The sequence below is a fragment of the Microtus oregoni genome, unplaced genomic scaffold (genome assembly GCF_018167655.1).
Source record: "Microtus oregoni isolate MIOR12 unplaced genomic scaffold, Mior012 000019F_ref0000042, whole genome shotgun sequence".
Lineage (NCBI taxonomy): Eukaryota > Metazoa > Chordata > Mammalia > Rodentia > Cricetidae > Microtus > Microtus oregoni.
Window position 1 is genome coordinate 39,379,211 of NW_024543078.1, and position 20,243 is coordinate 39,399,453.

General features: G+C 52.4%; 1 protein-coding gene and 1 non-coding gene across 2 annotated transcripts in view; both read left to right on the forward strand.

Moving 5' to 3' along the window:
* Positions 1-20,243, forward strand: part of LOC121459877 (SH3 domain-binding protein 2) — a 37,278-nt gene that overhangs the window by 655 nt on the left and 16,380 nt on the right. The gene's annotated exons all lie outside the window — the stretch shown is intronic.
* Positions 4,726-4,882, forward strand: LOC121459928. The gene has a single exon (XR_005976000.1). It is a non-coding gene; the product is annotated as a U1 spliceosomal RNA (small nuclear RNA).

Below are 20,243 nucleotides of genomic sequence, written 5' to 3' on the forward strand. Positions count from 1 at the left end.
GCTTGATACTGGTGGTTCTGTACCGCCTAGACATGTGACCCCAGTAAGCGGTCCTGACACACCACCCTGACTGGGGCACTGTGGGGACCTCTGGCATGAAATCCCACTTGAAGCGGCTCTGGAACTGTCACCTGCTGGGTCAATGGGGAAATGCACAGAATTGTTTCACAACAGAATGGGTCCAGGGGTTAGGTCCGGGGCTCGGAGTCCTGGTTCAGGTCCCTGTGCCAACTCTGTATGGCCTAGCTGAATGCCAGCCCTCACTCAGTGGCTTAGGTCCTTCTGGACCAGAGGAGGAGCTGGACTGTGTTCTTTTCCTGGCAGGGAATCCCAGTCCGTGGCCTCAGATCCAGCTCTCCACTCTAGGGTCCCAGGAGTGGCCCCAAGGAGTTGAGAACCACAGATCTGTCCACCTCCTTTCCCATGCCCCTCTGTCTCTCTGGGACCTGGTCCTGGGTTCTGGATGGAAACAGACCCTGGCAGAGGGGACGAAATGAAAGGGTAGTTTCTGATGGGCAAAACCACCTGGCAGGAGGGGAGTCCAAAGAGTCTAGCCTTTTGGGGGTGTCCCCTATAGAGTTATACAGAAGCCCCCACTCAGGAGGCTGGGCTAAGAAATACAGAAGGAAGGCAGGTAGACTCCAGAACTGTCTTGGCCCCTCCTATTCACATGGATAGAGGAAGTGGAGGGCTGAGTCAACCCCCAGCGTCTCGTTGCCCCTGTATGCGTGCATGTGCACATGTAAGCCCACGGATAGGAAGCCCAGGCGATTCAGAGAGTCAGAATCACCTGCTTTAGTCATACAGGGAGAAGGAAGAGCATAAACTCAGGCTGGGGTCTTGGGTTCAAATCCAGCTACATGATATTCGTCATGTGTTTGTTTCCTGTTGCTGAACCTCCACGACATCTGTAACAGGACTGGGAATCACTTTCTACCCAAGGGTGGTTATGAGTGCCCATTGTCTGCTAGTGGTGTGTAGCTGATACTCAGATCCTGGGAGTGCTTCCTCTGTGTGTTCTTGTCACACAGGGACAATGGGCCATTTCTGCTTGTGGTTGAGGTTGTGTGAGGTCAAGCCTGGAGAGGCCTGGGGCAAAGGACAGGTTTCCAGGTTCCTGCCTGCATTGGTCTTGCGGGCAAACACCTGTGTCTACAAGGATTGGCCAGTGTGGGTTCTCTCCTCAAAGCTCCATTATGAGGGGACCAAGGGTCAGAGATTCTGACAGGCCTTACCTTCCTGTCATCGTCTGGCTGGTTCATGTCCTCCGTATTCCCTGGGCAGAGAAATGTAGGGCTCTATTCTAACCCTGCTTGGCAGGGGAAGTGGGCAGCCCGGGCAGAGAAGATGGGGAACTTAAGGCCAGGAAGGCAAGGCTTATGGGCTGGACACGTAACTGTTAGGTAGGGACAGACACGCCAGGGAGGTCATTGACCTAAGTGCCCTGTGTGTACCAGGCATAGTGAGAGCATGGAGAAGTCTGGAGAGCAAGAAAACACACTCTCCAAACCTGAGAGACTGCCTCTGAGAGTTAGGTACCTGCTGGGCCTCAGGAGTCCTCCATGGTGCTGTCTGGGCACCCAAGGAATGCACTGGAGATGGTTCCATGAATGGGGTGCCTAGGAGCTGTGGGAACCTTCCAGGCTCTCCCTCCACCTCCCTCTCTGCCCGTCAGCCTGTGCCTAGGGGGCAGTGAAGATGAAGATGAAGCCCAGAGAAATACTGCTGCCTGCTGTCATGACCACGGCCCTGGGCCTCCAGGCAAATTATACTTGGTTTTTTGTTTATTTGTTTGTTTTGTTTTGTTTTTTTGAGACAGGGTTTCTCTGTTTAACAGCCCTGGCTGTCCTGGAACTAGCTCTATAGATCAGGCTGACCTTGAACTCACAGAGATTTGTCCATCTCTCTGTCTCCCCATGCTGGGATTAAAGGCGTGCACCACCAGCACCCAGCTATACTTATAATTATACTTATAATTATAATTATAAGTTAATGATTTATTTATTTTATGTACATTGATGTTTTGCCCTCATATACGTCTGTGTGAGGTTGGATCCCCTGGAACTGAAGTTACAGACAGTTGTGAGCTACCATGTGGGTGCTGGGACTTAAACCTGAGTCCTCTGGAAGAACAGTCAGTGCTCTTAACCTCTAAGGCATCTCTCCAGCTCCAAATTATACTTCTCAACTCTTGCTTTTCTGTTCTGTAAAGCAATGTGAAGGTTCAGAGTCACGTGACTGGGCCTGGGCTCAGTGTCAGTCCCCCACCCCCACCCCTACCCATGAACCCCAGGGAAAATAGGAACGAGACAGAAAGCCACCTGGTCTTCAGGTTGAGGGCCATCATGGGAGCCCAGAAGCCATCCCAGCTACCTTTGTCTTCTTCACCCTGACTTCTGAGGTTCCAACACCAAATGTTTGGACTTCCTGTTGCTCCGTGTTGTAATCACTGGCCCCAGGATCCAGAGGCAACTCCTTGATCCCCATGAACTGGCCGCGGATGGTTCCAGGCATACCTGAGTGATTTTTGCTAGCTGGCTTCCAGGAACAGTGTTGGCTTGATCACTTGGGGCAGTCACCTGGAGAGGTCAGCTAACAGGCACCCTTGTGGCATACACTCCCGTGCTCAAGGGTCAAACTCCGATTCCGAGAACTGTTGCCTGCTTCCCTGTGAATCACGTTTACTGCACACACAGGCTGGGCATGCTGGGGTGGCCCACAACCAAACACGCCTACTTTAGGCAGCTGAGTCGGGTGCAGGGTGTCTGCCTGCTTGAGCCTGCAGATGGGGGTGTGGTTGTTGGCCTGGAATCTGCCAGGTTGGTGCTATGCATGCCATGACCAGAGCTGGGCTCCCTCATGGCCCAGGGCTGAGCCAGCTCAGGCTGGTTTTCTGGGGTTCTCAGAGCAGAGGCTGAGCACCAAAGGCACGGAGTTGTCACGAGAACCGAGACAGAACCGTGACAGAACCGTGTTCCAGGCCTTGTCCAGCTTGTGTTTGGGGGCTTCAGCACCTTCCCTGTGAAATGGGATCACATCAGGATTGGCTCATGGGATATTTAAATGAGAATTCCCTCAAACTTCAAGTGTCACAGGCCTCTGAGATGCCCTCTCAAGGCAATGTCCTCAGGCCTGAGGTGGGGATTCATGCTCTTGTCCCTGAACAGTCAACAGGTCTATTTTGGGGGATTCTCCAGTCGGTACCTCAGGGTATTATAATCTGTTCTGTGGTATTGGAAGGACAGCTGTCCCTGGCTGGGCAGTGATGGTGCACTCCTTTGATCCCAGCACTCGGGAGGCAGAGGCAGATGAATCTCTTAGTTTGAGGCCAGTCTGATCTACAGAGTGAGACAGGACCCTCAGGAACCCTGTCATGAAAAAAATAAAACAAAACAAAAAGGTATATAAAAAAAGTATAACAAAGAGAAGCAATACACCTGTCCCCATACCCTGGGCTTTCGCTATGGCCTACCAACCATGCTGAGGCAGGTAAGGAGATGGCCAAGCCCTTACAGCTGCCTACTCCACAGGGTGGGAGGAGGCCAGGGCTAGTCTGGGGGCCTAGAATGCTGGGCTGGCCAGCTTTGCCTCATAGCTTTGGAAGCCTAGAGCAGCACTCAGAGTTCATCTGATACCTGGATGGGAGGGGGGAAGGATCTGGGAATTGCCACTCCATCCTGTTCCCTGCCTCTGTGACACTGGCAGACTCCATTTCAGAGGGCTGCTTATCCGAACTAATGTCCCTCCCTCACGTGCTGTGTGCTCTCCGTACCGGGCCCAAAGCCAAGCCTGGGCCATAGGAATGGTCAGGCCCACAGGTGTGAGGACAAGGATTGCCGGGAGAAGCAGTACCTCAGTGTCTGGCCCATCCCACCATGCTCTCTGAGAAGGAATTGTTGTTAAAGACATAATTATCTGGATAGTGATCAAGGGGTCCTCTTGCCTGTCCTGCTCCTGCGCCATGTGCCTCCTCATAACTGTATTGCCATGACCTATCTGTCCACCCCCTCCCCCCATCAGGAACTCGGGCGATAGGGGACTCTGTGTGTTGGCCTCAAAGTGAGAGGTACAGGGCCTTCCTGAGCAGGGCAGTTCCTGCAGGCTGGGTGGGTTGGGCAGCTGCTGGCAGTGGTGGTGCAGGATTCTGCCAGGTTCTTTGAAGTTGGTCTGCCCCTCCTCTCACCTACACTCAACTCTCCATTGAGTGCTGAAGACAAACACAGCCCTGTCATCCTGGAAGCTGTGCCACCTAGGCTGGCAGACTTTCCACCCAGACAGCAGTGGGTTCTCGTGCTGGGGCCTCTCACAAACCTCTCTAGTTTCTGCCACAGCCCCTCCCATGGCCACTATCTGCCACTCAGCCTCAGGGACCCAGCCACCCCTAAGCCTGGTCTCATTCAGCAGCAGGACAGGTTGGGAGACAAGGGACTTTTATTTTTATTATTTATTTATTTATTTGGTTTTTCGAGACAGGGTTTCTCTGAAGCTTTGGAGCCTGTCCTGGAACTAGCTCTTGTAGACCAGGCTGGCCTCGAACTCACAGAGATCCGCCTGTCTCTGCCTCCAAGTGCTGGGACTAAAGGTGTGCACCACCACTGCCCAGCTCGGCAGGGACTTCTTTCTGGTAGAAAGAACATTTGCCAAGCCCTGAACAACCATGTGGCCCTGCCCTAAACTGAAACAGTGCCCTTCTCTGCGACGGCGCCTGCTCAGAGACACACATTGACAGTCCCTGGAAGGGGAGGTACCGTGATCATGAAGGTGGTTTTCCTGGGGCAAGGCTTAGCCATTGTCCTTTAGATGTGCTGACCCCTGCAGCTTCCCCAAATGTAGGGACTTCATAATTTGTGGTAGTGGACGATCATGTTCACACTCTCATCTTAAAAAAATAAAAAGAGGAAAAAGATACACATTGAGGCCAAAATTGAAGTCTCCCATAAGCTGCCTGCCAGAGGCTTCTTAGGTGCTGACCCCAAGAACTAGAACCTGTAAGAGGCCCCGGGGGAAGGTGGAATTTGCAACCATTAGGAGAGTGGGGTGAGCTGGCATCTGGAAAAGCTAGCCTGGAATCCTGAGCTGGCAGATTTGGGGAGCTCAGCCCTAGAAAGCACAGTGCCAGACACTGAGCAGGAAGAGGCACAGCATAAGCGCCCTTTGACCCTGTCTGCTCCCCTCCACACACACACCCATTTGAATCCAGGAAAGGGAGCTCCTTTCTGGAAGAGGGAAGTGATTGACATTGACCTGATGTCTAGGCAAACTGTGTTGAGGCCTGGCCCGGGCAGGCAGGTCCGAGGCCAACTGCCTGGGTCTGACCATGGCGGAGTGAGGGATTCAGCTCCTTGTTGCCATTACCTTCTTTTTATCAGAAATCTCTAGAAACCTATTAATGGCCTCTTGGGGTCGGGTTGGTTCAGATAGCTTCTATCAGACCATGCTGTGTGAGCTGGGGTCCTTCACGCTTTGTATAGCGCAGGCATAAAAGGCCTAGCCTCATGGGGTGTATGATGGGTTGGGATACATAGTAGTGACCCAGTGGAAACTTGATCTGTGCAGGGCCTGAGGACCTCCATAGTTGGTGTCAGGCTGTCCAGGTTCCCCACTGACTAGAGGTAAAGGTGCTGAGAGTCAGGCCTCGGCCTGAAACTACCTTGTGACTTGCACCCGCCACGTCTCAGGACTTCATGTTGTGCTTCCGGCTGGCCACCTTCCCTAGGGATTCCTGCCCAATCGTATTGCTTGTCTGTCCAATTCTACCTGTGGGGTGAGTGCACAGCTCCAGGGGGCCCCATTCTAGCTTTTGAGCCTAGCACGTGCCAGGGCTGGGACTTCTACAGAGAGGGAGCTTCTCCGGGGTGGAACCTCAGGGCAGGAGCCATCTGGAACAAACCGGCCTTCCAGGCTTCTCTAGAACTGAGCCCTTCCCTCTCGGACCCAAGGCTATGGCTGCCCAAGGAAGTGGGGCCTGGCCTGAGGCACGTGCTCTGACTAGAGGGCCTGGCTCTGGTTTTGCCTACTGTGGAGTCTGCCGTTGTGTCCACTGGACAGAGCTCAGCCCTGAGACCCCCAGCTTCAGGAAAGTTCAATCTCTGACACCAGTCTTCCCATTTTCTCAAAGATGTCACCAGAAGGATGAAGTGCTGTGGTTGGCAGTGGCTGTGCCCACTCCGGAGACAGGAAGTTGCCTGAGGAGGAAGAGGGTTGAGAAAGGCCATTCTCCTGTCCCCACCTCTGGGCCCTGCCTCAGACATCCCTTCCACAATCAAGGTTCTTTCCGCTGGGCGTCAAGGGAGCAGCCTGGGTTGGGGTCCAGAGACACAGGAAGAGATCCACTCCAGGCCCAGGCCTCAGCCCACTCTGGACCGCCAATGGTACATGAAGTACCCTGTGGAGTGGGGGCAGGAAATGGATTGCTGGTCAGAAGCGGGGAGAAAGGAATGGTACTGGCCAGTGTGGGTCCTGGGAGCACTGAGGTTGTGTTTGTGATTTTTGTGTGTATGTTTGCTTGTGTCTTTATATTTTTGTAGGGAAACCCATGTGTACATTTGTGTACATGGATGTGGAGGCCAAGGTTGGTGCTGGATGTCTTCCTGTATCATTTTCTACCTTATTTCTTGAGACAGAGTCTCTCACTGGGCCTGGAGCTTGGCAAGTCAGCTAAATTGACTGGTTGACAGGCCTTGTAATCCCGCTGTCTCTGTCCGCCCTCCAGTGCTGGATCACAGTTGTACACCTCCTCACCTGGTTTTTCATGTGGGTGGCTGAGGATCTGAATTCATGCCCTCATGCTTGTGTGGACAGTGCTTGGCTGACTGCTATCTCCTTGGGGGAGTCCTATGGTTTGTGTTTTTAAGGATCACGTTGAGATGGGCATGGTGCTACATCCCTCTAGCCCTAGCACTTAGAAGTCAGAAGCAGGAGGATGGCTACAACCTTGCAACCAATCTGGCTTACATAGCAAGTTGTAGGTTAGCTGAGGCTACATAGTGAGAGCCTGTCTCAAAGACTGGGAAAACAAAACTCACTTTGGAGTCTGGAGACCATCTCAATCTCCCCACCCTAGGGCAGTAGCCCCTGAGGAAACTGGGGAGCAGTGTGACTGTAGGTGAAAAAGCAGGCCTGTGGGGAGAGAGAGGTAAAGTAACTAGGGAGGGGGTAAGGTGCCACAGAGGGACCCTTGGACAGGGAGCAAACCTGGTGAGGACTGGGGCTAGTGGCTCAGACTCTGTCCAGCCCAGCTTGCTCCCCACACAGCCCAGGCTGGGGTTCTTTTTGCTGATGATGGCAGCTAGGTCTCTCTCAGGAGGAGAGAGACAGACTTGACTTCCTGAGGCTGTGTCCACAACACTGACAGAGCTGTGCCTCAGCCCCTACGGACAGTCTGTACCCAGGAAGAGAGACTGCCACGTGGAGGCTTAGACCTGAGCTCTGCTGACCACTAGAAGCCATCTTACTTCCGGGAGCTTCCGGAGCGGAGTGGGGGTGATATGGGGGACAGGTAACAAGGCCAGGCACTGCCACACTGGGAACAGGGAGTCTGTGCACAGGAGAGCACAGGACTTGGGGTTAACATGGATCTGAGGCTGTGGTGGTCAAGGACTCAGACTGGACACGTCTCCATTCTGCAGGAGGGCTTGAAGAATCAGGCTCAGGGAACAATGGATGGGACATAAACGCCATTAGAGGCCCTCTGTCTTCAGAAGCCTCCCCACCTGCTGCCTGAGGATCCTGAAGGCACTGTCACCAGCCTGAACATGGGGCATCTGACCTGGGTTGGGAGGCCAGGTGAAAGTGTTTTAGAAAGGATGGACGGGGAGGTCAAGGGTCAGAGGGAAAGTGGCTAGGATGTCAGGGTGCTGGGTGAAGACCTTGAACCCTGAGGCCAAGCTCAGTCACCTTTAACAGCTGCCTGCTGCTGCGGCTGAGGCAGGGTGTCTCAAGGCAGGAGAGCGTGGGGCGTAGGAAGCCTGGTCTCATAAGGAGACAGGTAGGGCCTTTGGGTGGGTAGAGAGGAGACCCTCCCTTCCCCCTGACTGGCCTCTTCTGACTGCCAAAGACTAGACCAAAGTGCTGAGAAGAAGCCAGGTCTGGGTCCCTCTCCCGCCCACAAAGGCCTCCGAACAATGGGGTAGTGTGAGGGTGTCTGGGAATGGCTAGGACAGCTGGGCCCACACTGGAGGGTGAGGACAGGAGCCAGCAATAGGCTGTGAGTCATGGTGTCCACCACCAGGCCTTTGAGGCCTTGTGTTCCCAGATGAGGAGGAACAAGCAGTTCTCAGTTCCGCAAGCCAGGGTCTGGCCTGCACCTCCTTCCTGCTTTTGGTCCCTCTCCACATCCATTCCTGTGTGTCCCCTAGTCCCTTCCCTCTGTTCTGACTCTCTCTCTCTCTCTCTCTCTCTCTCTCTCTCTCTCCTCTGACTATCCATCTTGAGACCTAGATCTGATTACCGCAGCTCCCCATGGCCTCTTCCTACTGAGACCCCAATAGAGGCTCTGTGCTACCTTTGATGTGTGGTTGACCCCAAGAGGAACCCAATGAGAGGGCAAAGTGTTACCTTAAAAGGAGACCTAAGAATTTCCTAAGGGGTAACTTGCTGCAGAGGTGTGCACCTACTGTCTCAGCCACTAGGGAGGGTCGAGTCCAGGGCATTCTGGACACCATAGCAAGACTTTGCACCACAGAAATGGGGTTTACAGGTACATCTGAGTGGTAGAGTTCTTGTCATGCGTGTGTGTGTGTGTGTGTGTGTGTGTGTGTGTGTAACCACACTATCATAGAGAACAAACAGCAAAAGCTAAGGAATAAAAAGTGATAAAATCCAAGAGACTGAGGAATAAAATAAACTAAGAGAATAAAAATTAAGCAGCATCATCAAACAATTGGGACTCCGTCTGGGGACGGGGAAGAGATCCTGTGGGTTAAGACAGACCTGAAGGTCCCATGTGGAGAGTGTGCAGGCGGGGTGGGGGGTTGTCTGCTGACTCAGCCTGAATGGGCCCTACCTGCGGCAGGCTGGACAGGGACCAGAATAACCTCAGGAATCCATAGGGTACAGAGAAGCTAAGAATGAGGGCCTTGGTGGCCCTGGGCACTGGAACTCATCCAGGCTGAGCAGATCCAGGGAGCCTGTTGATTCTGTGTTGCCCAAGGAGGCCGATGTGCTGTGAGAAATACCGGAGTGTTGAGCAACAGATGCTGGAGCAGGCCACGGCCACTCGCAACCACAGAGATCAGGGCTGGTGTCTCTGGAGACCTATCCTGGGAGTCCCCAACAGATAGACCAGACTGTGGGAGGTCTGGTACAGTGGCTCCAGACCAGGACACATCAGGTACTCACTCAGTGTGCCAGAGCTGACCCCTGACCTCTGCACATGGCTCTGGCATGAAGCCATGGGGGTGGATCTCTGACTGCCTTCCTCACTTCACCCCCCCACCCCAGGATGAACTTCATGGCCACACACAATATGCCCACTGTGTTCCCTCATTGTCTCTGTGCCCTAGTGCTGGGAATCAGAGCTCAGCAGGGTGCCCTCACCCCAAGGACTTTGGCACTAGTACTGGGCCAAACGCCTGTGACAGAGTCCTTGTGAGCCCTTTGGTTTGGTCCTCAGAGTCCCGTTCTCAGTAAGTGACTTGCATTAGCACCAAGGGACAAAGATGGGACTGGAGCGTAGGCCTGCTTGGTGCCTCGGCCCCAGTGCTTAGACCCTGTCTGCCTCAGCCGGGTACTGTGCCCTGAGAATGGCACTTCAGTCTTGTAGGTCTGAAGGCGTGTGCGCTGTCTCTCGTCCTGATCCCAAGCCTTTGCACAAGCTTTCCTCTCTCTGAGACACTGTGCGATCCTCAGATTGCTTCCTGGTGCTGGCCGATGTGTCACTGTGTCTGGTGGAATGGGTGTCACAAGGATGTGACTCAGAGGAGGTGACTTCCACAGGTTATTAATAGGCAGACCCAGATAGAGGGTGATGCCGGCTTGGATCCTGGGGTTCAGGTGTGGGATTTGTCCATAGACAGGGGTGCTCTGAATACCTCCCTTGGGCGCGGGAGTAACACTGAGCATGAGAGATGGGGACTCCGTCTCTTCAGGATCACCCGTCTTTGCTTCATTGCGACTGTGGTGAAGCCTGCACCCTCCGTGCCGAGCCAGACAGCTCGTGGGACTTCTCAGTTCTCAAGGAGGAAACTGAGGCCCGGAGTTCTGCTTTCTTGCCAGAGTCTTCTGGTGTGACCACCAGGCCCCTGACCTCCTACCCAGAGCCCCGCCTTGTCTACAGAGACTGGGACCCGGCACTGCTGTCCTCACGGTGGGTGGACTTTCTGTCTAGGGGTGGGCCCTGGGGCTGCTCTGAACAAACCTTGGCAGCTTTGCCTTCTAGGGCCCTGGAACTGTGAGACTTTCAGGCTACCCCAGTGTCTCCATAAAGAGGACAGAATATTAACTGTGGTATAGGCAGCTGTGAGCCACCAAGTTTATAGCCTCGGCACACAGAAAGATTCCCGGGTCTCCCCCATCCAGCCGTGAGCAGAATCCTCTCTGTCTTCCTCATCCCATACTTTAGCTTCATTGTAGGTTTCCCTGGGAGGGTCTGGTGGGGCTGGTGGCTGGGAGCTCTGTCCTCTCAGCCGCTGGGAGTTGGAGAGGTAGAGCAGGCTGGACCTGGGAAGACCCTACGTTTGGTTGCATTCTTTGTCCAACCAGTGGTCAGCTTGACTCTGATCTCAGAGACTTGCCTCCAGGCATGCTGACAAGTTATTGGTAGATTTTGTCCCTGGCTTTATTCTACGGCCTTCAGAGGATCAGCAGAAAGCTCGGGAGCAAGGTATGAGCGCCTGCTGTCCCAGCAGAGTGTTCTTGTTTTACCGACGCAGACACTGTGAGGGAAAGCTCTCCCAGGGAAGAATTAGTGCCTGCTCCATGATACATAGCTTCAAGGACATCATTCATGTAAAGAGAACCCTTTCCCCCTCCTAAGATGGAGAAGGTGGGTACTTGGGTCAAGATCAGCAGCTTTCAACATTCCTACTGCTGCGACCCTTAATGCAGCTCCTCATGTTATAAGGTGACGCCCTAATCACCTTATTTTCATTGCTACTTTGCGACTATAATTTTGCTACTATTATGAGTTGCAATATAAATACCTGATATACAGGAGATCTGACATGCAACCCCTGTGAGAGGGTCATGTGACCCCCCCCCCCAAAGGTTGAGAATTACTGGTCTAGATGGTTTCATTTGGCAAGTGAGCACCATGAACTGAGTGCCGTGCAGTATTGGAGCACCAGCTACTGGGACATAAACAAGGCCTCTGAGAAAAATCTGATAGTGACATCATCCTGGACAGACATCAGACAGACAATGGCCATGCAGAGGATGAGCTTAGAGAGATCCCTGAACCCAAGAGCATTGAGGGGAGGAATCCAAAGGAAGCCAGACTGTGAGGAAATGGAGGATGTCCTTCAGAAGGGACAGTGGTCTGGGCATGGGGCCTTGGGAAGCTTGGCGGGCAGCATTGCTCTGTGTGGAGATAGGATGGAATCCGGTTTGGATCAGATTCTGTCACTGTGGGGATGCAGTTCTGCTAAGGGTGCTGGGAATGATGGAGCATCTACCAGACCTGTGAGAATGTGATGGGAAAGCCTTGCCTGGTGTCGAGCAGGGGCTTTTCCAAAGCGCTCCTCTGAGACTTCCCCGATTCCAGTGTGATTGATCAAGGTGTTGCCAGGGGAGTCCTAGCATCCCGGAGTAAGCCTGTCTATCACCTCACCGTATGGCCCACACAGGATCTGTGGGACCCATTCCCCAGGCGAGGAAACTGAGGTCCAGAGTGTGAACAAGTCTCGGAGGAAGGGATGGAACCAGAGCTGCCCCTCGTGAATCTGCTGCCTAACTACTGAACCAGCCTGTTCACAGTGGTCACTTAGGCAGAAGATGCTCTCTAGGTGGGGTACTCAGAACTGGGTGCCAGTCTCAGGGGGCAGCTCCCAAAGTTTATTGCAAGGCCTAGGCCATTGGAATGCCCAGGCTGGCTGCATTGGGTGGGGAGTAATGAGCTTCTCTGAGCCATGGACTGTGGCCATCTTCTGGGCAGGTCCATGAAAGATGCAGGGTGCAGTTGTGGGTGAGGTGCCAGGAACCTGGGGGTGGACCTGGCCTCTACGTCAGCACTCTAAAAAGTTTTTTTCTCAAGCAATTAAAAGGTGGAAACTTGTCAGTATTTGTGATGAACTGAAGTGTAAATCCTGAAACGCCTCTGCTGGCTTGTGGTTTGAGGCAAGAGAGCAGGCTTGCTGCAGGCATCACGCCAGCCTGCGTTTCCTGGAGCTTTTGCCCGTGTCATTCTCCCCAACCCCACCCACCCTCACCACATTGGGCCTGGTTGTCATCACATGGAACGCTTCCCCAGGCCTCCTCCTTGAAGCCAGTGTGCTGCCCCCTTCTGGCCAGAGCAGACTCTGCATCAAGTTTGGGGGCCTCCCAGAGCCTTGGACCTCATCACTCCCAGCAGCTCCTCAGCACAGGAGACATGCCACCCAGCTCAGGCACCTTTATTAGGAGCAATGATCCTGGAAAGGAAGGCCCTGGACAGACATCCCAGGACATAAAGACGTAGTGAGCCTCCTTTAGTGCTCTGCTGTGTGGGAGAGGCCTAGCTCCCGGGCCCAGCCTTGCAACTGGTCTCACCCAGTCAAGGCCCAAGACATCAGTGAGCCTTGGCTACAGCCAGGATGGACATCAGTTCTATGAAAGACTCTTGTGTCCATCAGTTTAGTTCTGAGTCACACATTCTGGGCTCAGGGATGTGCTAGTTATAGCTACACGAGAGATGTGCCCTTGTGTATGGCCTAAGCCCATTTTCTAACTGTTTGTCATTCATCTCTTGGGCCCCTGGGGATTTAGTGAGACGCAAGTCATGAGGAGTGCTGGAGTTACACCAGTAGGGAGGGCTGAGCTGCTGATGTGATTCCAGAGCAAGGGCGAGATCCTAAGTAGTTCTAGCCTCAAAGAAACTGGCTTTCACCTTTAAAATGTAGGTGTTGGGAAGAGCTGGCCCTAGGGCAGGAAATGGTGGTCTCACCACATCCCCTTGGCCAGGTAGCTGGCTTAGCCTTTGCTCTGTGGTTGAAACAACTTGACTGAGCCAAAGAAGAGCAGGTCTGGGAGAGATACCAACAGTTTTGGTGCGTCTGGGCAAGTATAGTGTCCCATTCCTGAGAGTTGTGAATGGCTTCCAGAGAGATATAGCAACCAGGGAAGCGAGCTTCGGGTCATTGCTCCAAGACAGATGCAGCATTGCAGAGCTTGCCTCTTCCTGGCAGGGCATATCAGGAAGTGGGTCAGACCAAAGTACAAGGCAGCTGGGCATCCCATCAAGAACTTTGGCAAGGCTCCATTTGGGCCCACTTCCTGAGGCAGCACTAACGGAGTCCTCCACACTAGAGAGCTGGAAACAATAGACGCTTACCCCTCAGTTCTGGCAGTCGCGGGTCCAAAGCCAAGGTAAAAGTCTTCACGAGGCTGGTAGAGGGAGCCTGCCTTGTTTGCTTCAGTTTCTTGTGTTTATGTGGTCTCCGGTGTCATTCTTTAAAAAAAAAAAAACATTTATTTATTTATTATTATGTATGCAATGTTCTGTCTGTGTGTATGTCTGAAGGCCAGAAGAGGGCACCAGACCTCACTACAGATGGTTGTGAGCCACCATGTGGTTGCTGGGAACTGAACTCAGGACCTTTGGAAGAGCAGGCAATGCTCTTAACCACTGAGCCATTCCTTCACCCCTCCCCCCCTTTTAAAGGCAGGTCTCTCTGTGTAACCCTGGCTTGATTCAGACTCTCTCTGTAGACCAGACTGGCCTCAAAGTCATAGAGACCCACCTGCCTCTGCCTCCCAAATGCTAGGATTAGAGGCATGCACCATCACATCCTGCTCCACGGTCACCTTCAGGGAGGTTTGCCATTTCCTAACCCAGAATGGTAACCTTAAGTTACATGTAACATCCTCTTCCAGCCTAGGTTATGTTTATAGGTTGTGGGAATATGGATGCGTCCTTTCTCGGGTTGCCATTTAGATTGTTGTATCACATGACCCAGAAGAGCTCTTTGCCTTCTGGGCCAAAGACAAGATTTCCCAGGAGTCCTTGAAGCCCTTCATTGTACAGTGGGCAGAATGGGGCTTGGAAAGGGGCAAGAACTCCATGTCGTGGAGGGCTGCATGGGTGGGCCTTAGACTGGCAGGAGAATGGACATAAACCCTATAGGAGAAGCAGATATGAAACATTTTGAGAGGTTGAGGTTTCCCATTAGAGGTGCTACCAGCCTTCCCTGGGCTCAGCATCCATCCCAAGCCTGGAAAATTCTCCTGCTACCAGCCTTCCCTGGGCTCAGCATCCATCCCAAGCCTGGAAAATTCTCCTCCTTGCCTTGGCACACTCAATGCCTGAGCTGTCTAAGCAGGTGAGCAGAAACCAATCTGGGCACAAGAGTCCTGGGTGCTAGGAGTGGGTTCCAGTCCACTACCACTGATTTCCTGGCTGTGAGTCAAGTTTGCGGTCATCCTGCCTGAATCTCAGTAGAGTACTGATGTCAGCAGGGGGCAGCCTCATGCGAGGCTTGAGGTGCTGGAGTGGTGCCAGCTTAGATCCTGCCACTGTCTCTTAGTTAAGGTTTTTGTTGCCATATGTGAAAAGACACCACGGCCATGGCAACTCTTGTAAAGAAAATGCTTAATTGGGGTGGCTCACTTAATAGTTTCAGAGAGTTCATTATCATCAAGATGGGGAGCATGGTGGCATGTAGGCAGATGTAATAGCTGGGAGTCCTACATCTTGCAGGCAACAGGAAGTTGACTGACAGTCACACTGAGGGAAGCTTGAGCAAAAGAGACCTCAAAGCCCACCTCCACAGTGACACATTTCCTTCAACACGGCCTAATTACGCCACTCCCCTTGGGGGCCGTTTTCTTCCAAACCCCCACACACTGTGTTAGTGCTTCGAGCAGGCAGACGTATGCCAGGGCCCTGAGTGAAATTCTTTATCATTTTTGTTCTGGTTAGCCCTGGGCTCCTGCTTAGCTTTGCCTTGAGTCTGGCTTGAAGGGGAGGGGAATCCCCAAGTTTGGGACTTAAGGCCCCAGCCCAGGGTAGGAGGATAGAGTAGAAGTCAATGCAGCCTCACCTCAGCCTTATGCATCTTCCTGCTTGGGTTCTGGTGTGGGGTTGCCCCACAGTACAGTGCAAGGCGAAGGTTATACAGTGACCCTCATGGGGGGTTCTTAAATGTCTTCCGTTTTCAAGAGCATGCCTGGCAGTGTTGTTTACTATCTGGGGAGATGAGAAGGCACTTGGAGAAACTGCTGCCCCATGAAGTCCCCCCCCCCCCCCCCCGAGCCCTTCGTACTGGGAAGGGCTGCCTCTGTTCTAGCAAACTCTTCCTCCCTAAGACCTAGGGCTCTTCTCCAGGAAACTTCCCTGGGCCTGGCATGTCTTCTGGAGCCACAGCTCCCGGATACCTTTGTGCTCTCTGGGAACAGGCCATTGTTTGTGCTCATCACTGCATGCTCCAGGGCTCCTCACCCGGTCCTTTAGCTCAGCCTTGCGGAATGGGGAAGGGCAGGGAGAAGGGACTTGTATTCCCATATCCCACTTGCTCTCTGCCCCAGCTTTCTGCAGCAGGCACTGCCTTTGAACACCTCCGGGGGTAGAATTTGGTGTAGGCTTAGGGAGGTCGGAGAGCTGTGTCCACCTTAAGGAGACTCAGAGAGCCAAGCTGAAACTAGTCTCCTCAGGCGACAGCCGGTGCTTTTTAGCCAGCTGACCCCTTGGTGGCTTGGAGATCTTGGCAGCAGAGCTGGGGCTGCAGACATAGGGAAGACAGGAGCTCCTCACCAGCAAGCTGCTCTTTTTTTTTTTTAATATTTATTTACTTAATTATTATTTATACAATATTTTGTACGCGTGTATGCCTGCAGGCTAGAAGAGAGCACCAGACCTCATTACAGATGGTTGTGAGCCACCATGTGGTTGCTGGGAATTGAACTCAGGACCTTTGGAAGAGCAGGCAATGCTCTTAACCACTGAGCCATCTCTCTAGCCCACAAGCTGCTCTTTTTGCATGGTTGACACACAGGCCTGTGCCTAGGAATGTTTATGTACTTGCATAACCAATCATAGGCTTGGTGTTCAGGGGCATTTGAGTCAGAGCTACAGGGAGAGAAGTGAAAACTGGCTAGGAGGGTGTCCCATGAAACCTCTTGGGCAAAGTAGAGACTCTATCACTCCTGAGAACCCTGTAGTAGGTGGACTTATCCTGCCAGGAGATTGGCACTCAGTCCTAGAAAACCCCCTTTTCCATCCTCCACTTCCTATCCTGGGGTTGGGGCTCAGATGAGGAGAAACAGAGGTGCCCGATGGCTTGGGTTGGAACAGCTGGCTGGGGGTGAGGGACTAGGGCAGATGAAGAAGCCGGACTTGTGGGAGCAGAGTTGCCTAGGAGGGGCTTGTTCTAAGTGGCACACTGGGCAGGAACCCTGGAACAATAGAGATGTACTGAGGCTGATAAGAATAAGTGCTTTTCAGAAAGCCAGATGTTAGTTGAGTCCTCGTCGGGAGGAGATTGGTATCTGGTCCATAAGCTCTGTCCTTGTCAGTCAGTTCCTTGATGTTAAAGGATGCAGAAACTTGTATCTTGAAAGCCATAGGTACCAGGTATAGGCACAGGTCTGAGTATTACCTCATGGGGAGGAGCCTCTTGATGAGTGAGTGAGCTCTCATTGGGAGGTGTCAGCTCTGACTTCCTCAGGGCAGACACCCTAGGCTGTGAATGGCCTCACAGACTGTTAGCATGATATGAGGTGGCCATGGGACTCCCAGTAGGATGCTCCTGCTGTAGGAACACAGCTGGCCCTAGAGTTGCATAAGCACTAGGTGAGTTGGGGACAAAACCCAGCAGGCTGGTGGGGTACTGCTTGGGCCCCAGGTGGATTTTAGGACCTTGCTATGTGGAAGTCATGAAATGTCTTCTCCTTGGGACTGCCCAGTAACAGGAAGTCCCAGACAGGGAGGAAGCCCTTTGGGCCCCAGCTCCCCATCCCCATTCAGTGGACTGAGCTGCTCTGCAGCTGGGCAGTGCTGGGAGCAGCCAGGGGCCTTGGCGCTCACAAGCTTTGGAAGATGCAGGTTCCAGTCCTTCCTCACAGCCCCTGGGATGAGTAGCCTTTCTGAACTCAAGGATTCCTGTCCCCAGCAGGTCACAGGAAGGAGTAGTGCCATGTGTTGGGTCAGTGCCGTGAGGTAAGTTGAACAGCTGGACTTGGGGTTCTGGAGGTAGCACTGGCCTAGCTAATATAAGACTTGGGTGGGGGGAAGGGAAGACCCCAGCCTGAATCAGGATTATGGTAGGCACTAATGGGACTTGGTTCTGTGAGAAGCAATAGTCTTTAAGGAGATTGGCTTCTGTCAACTTAGCTCTTAGATCTGAATGGTCCAAACAGGGCCCAGAGACGGAACTGGCCACGAGAAGACTCTTAAGACTTTGTCACGTGTCACCCAACAGCAGCTGTGGGGAGGTAGAAGCCAGACTGGCAGAGTGGAAGTCCAGGCCTATGAGCCCTTCCTACTGTAAGCCCTGTCTAAGGTGGCCTTGGTGTTGGGTTCAGTGTCTACATATGTTGCACCAGTATGTATGTGTGTGTGTGTATGTATGTGTATGTGTGTGTGTGTGTATGTGTGTGTATGTGTGTGTGTATGTGTGTGTATGTGTGTGTGTGTATGTGTGTGTGTGCGTCTGTGTGTGTGTGTGTATGTGCGCACCTGAGGGCACAGAGGGAGCTGTGTGAGGTCCTGGATGCCTGGGAGTACTGTGCTCAGGGACCTGACATAGTGGATAATCCCAAGGCTTCGGAAGCCTGGTGACAGGGACTGTTCTTGTGCCACTGACAGCGCTGCAGCCCCTGTGGCCGCCTCCTGAGTTTCCTGGTACAACTGGTCACTAGGCCTTTCTAGCATTTTGGTTTTGATTCTCTTACAGAGAAAGATTCTGGGAAGAGGAAGGAAGGGAGAAAAGGAAACTAAAACTGTAGAACTTATGAGCCAGTGTGAGCTGGGGCAGCCAAAGGGGTGAGTGTCAAGCTGTGGCAGTGAGCTGGGCGGGAGGAGTATAACCAGAGCTCCTGACTTACCAGATAAATACAGCACAGGCGACTTTGGATGAGTTACCGGCTTCTTCAATCCTTGATGTCCTCATTGGTGGTATGGAGATGACATTGGTTGGAAATTCAGGGTGTTGGGATAATGATGTGCGGTGGTCCCTGAGGAGTACAGAGTCTGGCCCATGAGGAGTGCCCAGTGCAAGTCCTGAGCCCTTCTGGGCCTCAATGTCGTGGTCTGTAAAGTGTAAAGTAAAGCACTGATTTCATATGTGCCCTGCGAAGGCTGCTGAGTTGTTAGGTAGCGGGCTGCCAGCCTCTAGGGGCCACTCATGAAGGGTCTTAGACTGTGACTGTGTCTTTGTGTGTGTTGCTTGCATATATATGAGTGTGAATAAATAGGTTATCTGCATATGTGTATAGTACAAATGTGTCTATTATCATACATGTGTGAGCAAGCACGTGTGTAAGTATGCGTGAGTGTGAGCACACGAGTTTATGCTTTTAGAAAACATGTCATTTTTAATTGTGTGTGTATGTGTGTCTATGCGGTGACATATGCACTTGAGTGAAGCCGCCAGAGTCTAGAATAGGACATCAGATCCCCTGGATCTTGAGTTATAGGCAATTGTGAGCCACCTAATAGGGGTGCTGGGAAGCAAACTTGGGTCCTCTGCAAAGGCAGCACCCACTTTTAACTACTGAAGCATCTCTACAGCCCCTAGAGCATGTTCTTGAGCATATGAATAAGTGTATTCACATGTAACTGTGGCTGGATAGGTGGGTCAGTTCCTATGAGAACAAAAGTGTCTTACTTTGAGTTGCTGTGATGAAACACCCTGACCAAGGCAGCCTATGAAAGAAGTTCCAGAGGGTTAGAATCCGTGACCATCATAGCAGGGAACATGGTAGCAGGCAGGGAGGCATGGCACTGGAGCAGGAGCTGAGAGCTCACATCTGGTCTACAAAGCACAAGGCAGAGAGGGCTAATTGGGAATGGCGCGGGGCTTTTGAAAACCTCAAAGCCCACACCCAGTGACATATCTCCTCCAACAAAGCCATAACTCGTAATCCTTCTCAAACAGTTCCACTAACTGGGGGACCAAGTGTTCAAATCTATGAGCCTTTGGGGACCATTCTCATTCAAATCACCACGATGACTATATATATGTACATGTATTGATGTAACATGAGGGGTATTTACAAGATCATGTGTTTCTTTGTATACCTGAGTGAGATCATATGTATGCACAAATACCCCGATGGTATCTGGTCTCCTTTCCTTTGGGTTGGGAGCCCCCAGTCCTGCCTTGCCCTGCAGCTTCACAAAGAGCAGTTGGGTTTGGTCACACTTTACCGTAAGCCCTTGATGTTGTGGTCACCAGAGGAATTGATTCTTTCACACAGGCATAGTTGTAGGTGTCAAGGGCTGTCAGAGCCCAGACCTTCACAGGCCACATCCTGTATTCATGTATAGGCTCATACATGTATGTATATACACACATGTACTAATGTGCACACATGTACATTGTGTGAGTACAATGCCTGTGATGTTAACCAGGTGTGCCATGCAGGACCACAGCTTATGTATGGACCCTTGTGAGTGATGATCGCTCACCCCTGCAGGGTGGCAGAGCCCCAGGGCAGGCACAAGCCACAGCACTTACATCTAGTGGAACTTGTTAACTTGTGGCACAGTGTGGGTTTTTTTTATTTTTATTTTATTTTATTTTGGTTTTTCGAGACAGGGCTTCTTTGTGTAATAGCTCTGGCTGTTCTGGAACTCACTTTGTAAACCCGAATGGCCCCAAACTCACATAGCTCTGCCTACCTCTGCCACCCCAATGTTCGGATTAAAGACATAGGCTACCACCGCCGGGCATGAGTGGTTCTTGTTTTGTCCGTATCCTCCAGCAGCCTCTGGCAGCAGGGACCCCTGAATCAAGATCGACTATGAGAGCAGGAGTAGAGAGACTCAACCTGGAGAATGTGGCAGGAGTCCAGCCTTCCTGGTGTGCATACGAGCACATTGACAGGCGTAAACGCACAACAATCACACATCTACAAGGTCTCAGGGACTCAAGCCACAACCACTGACCTTG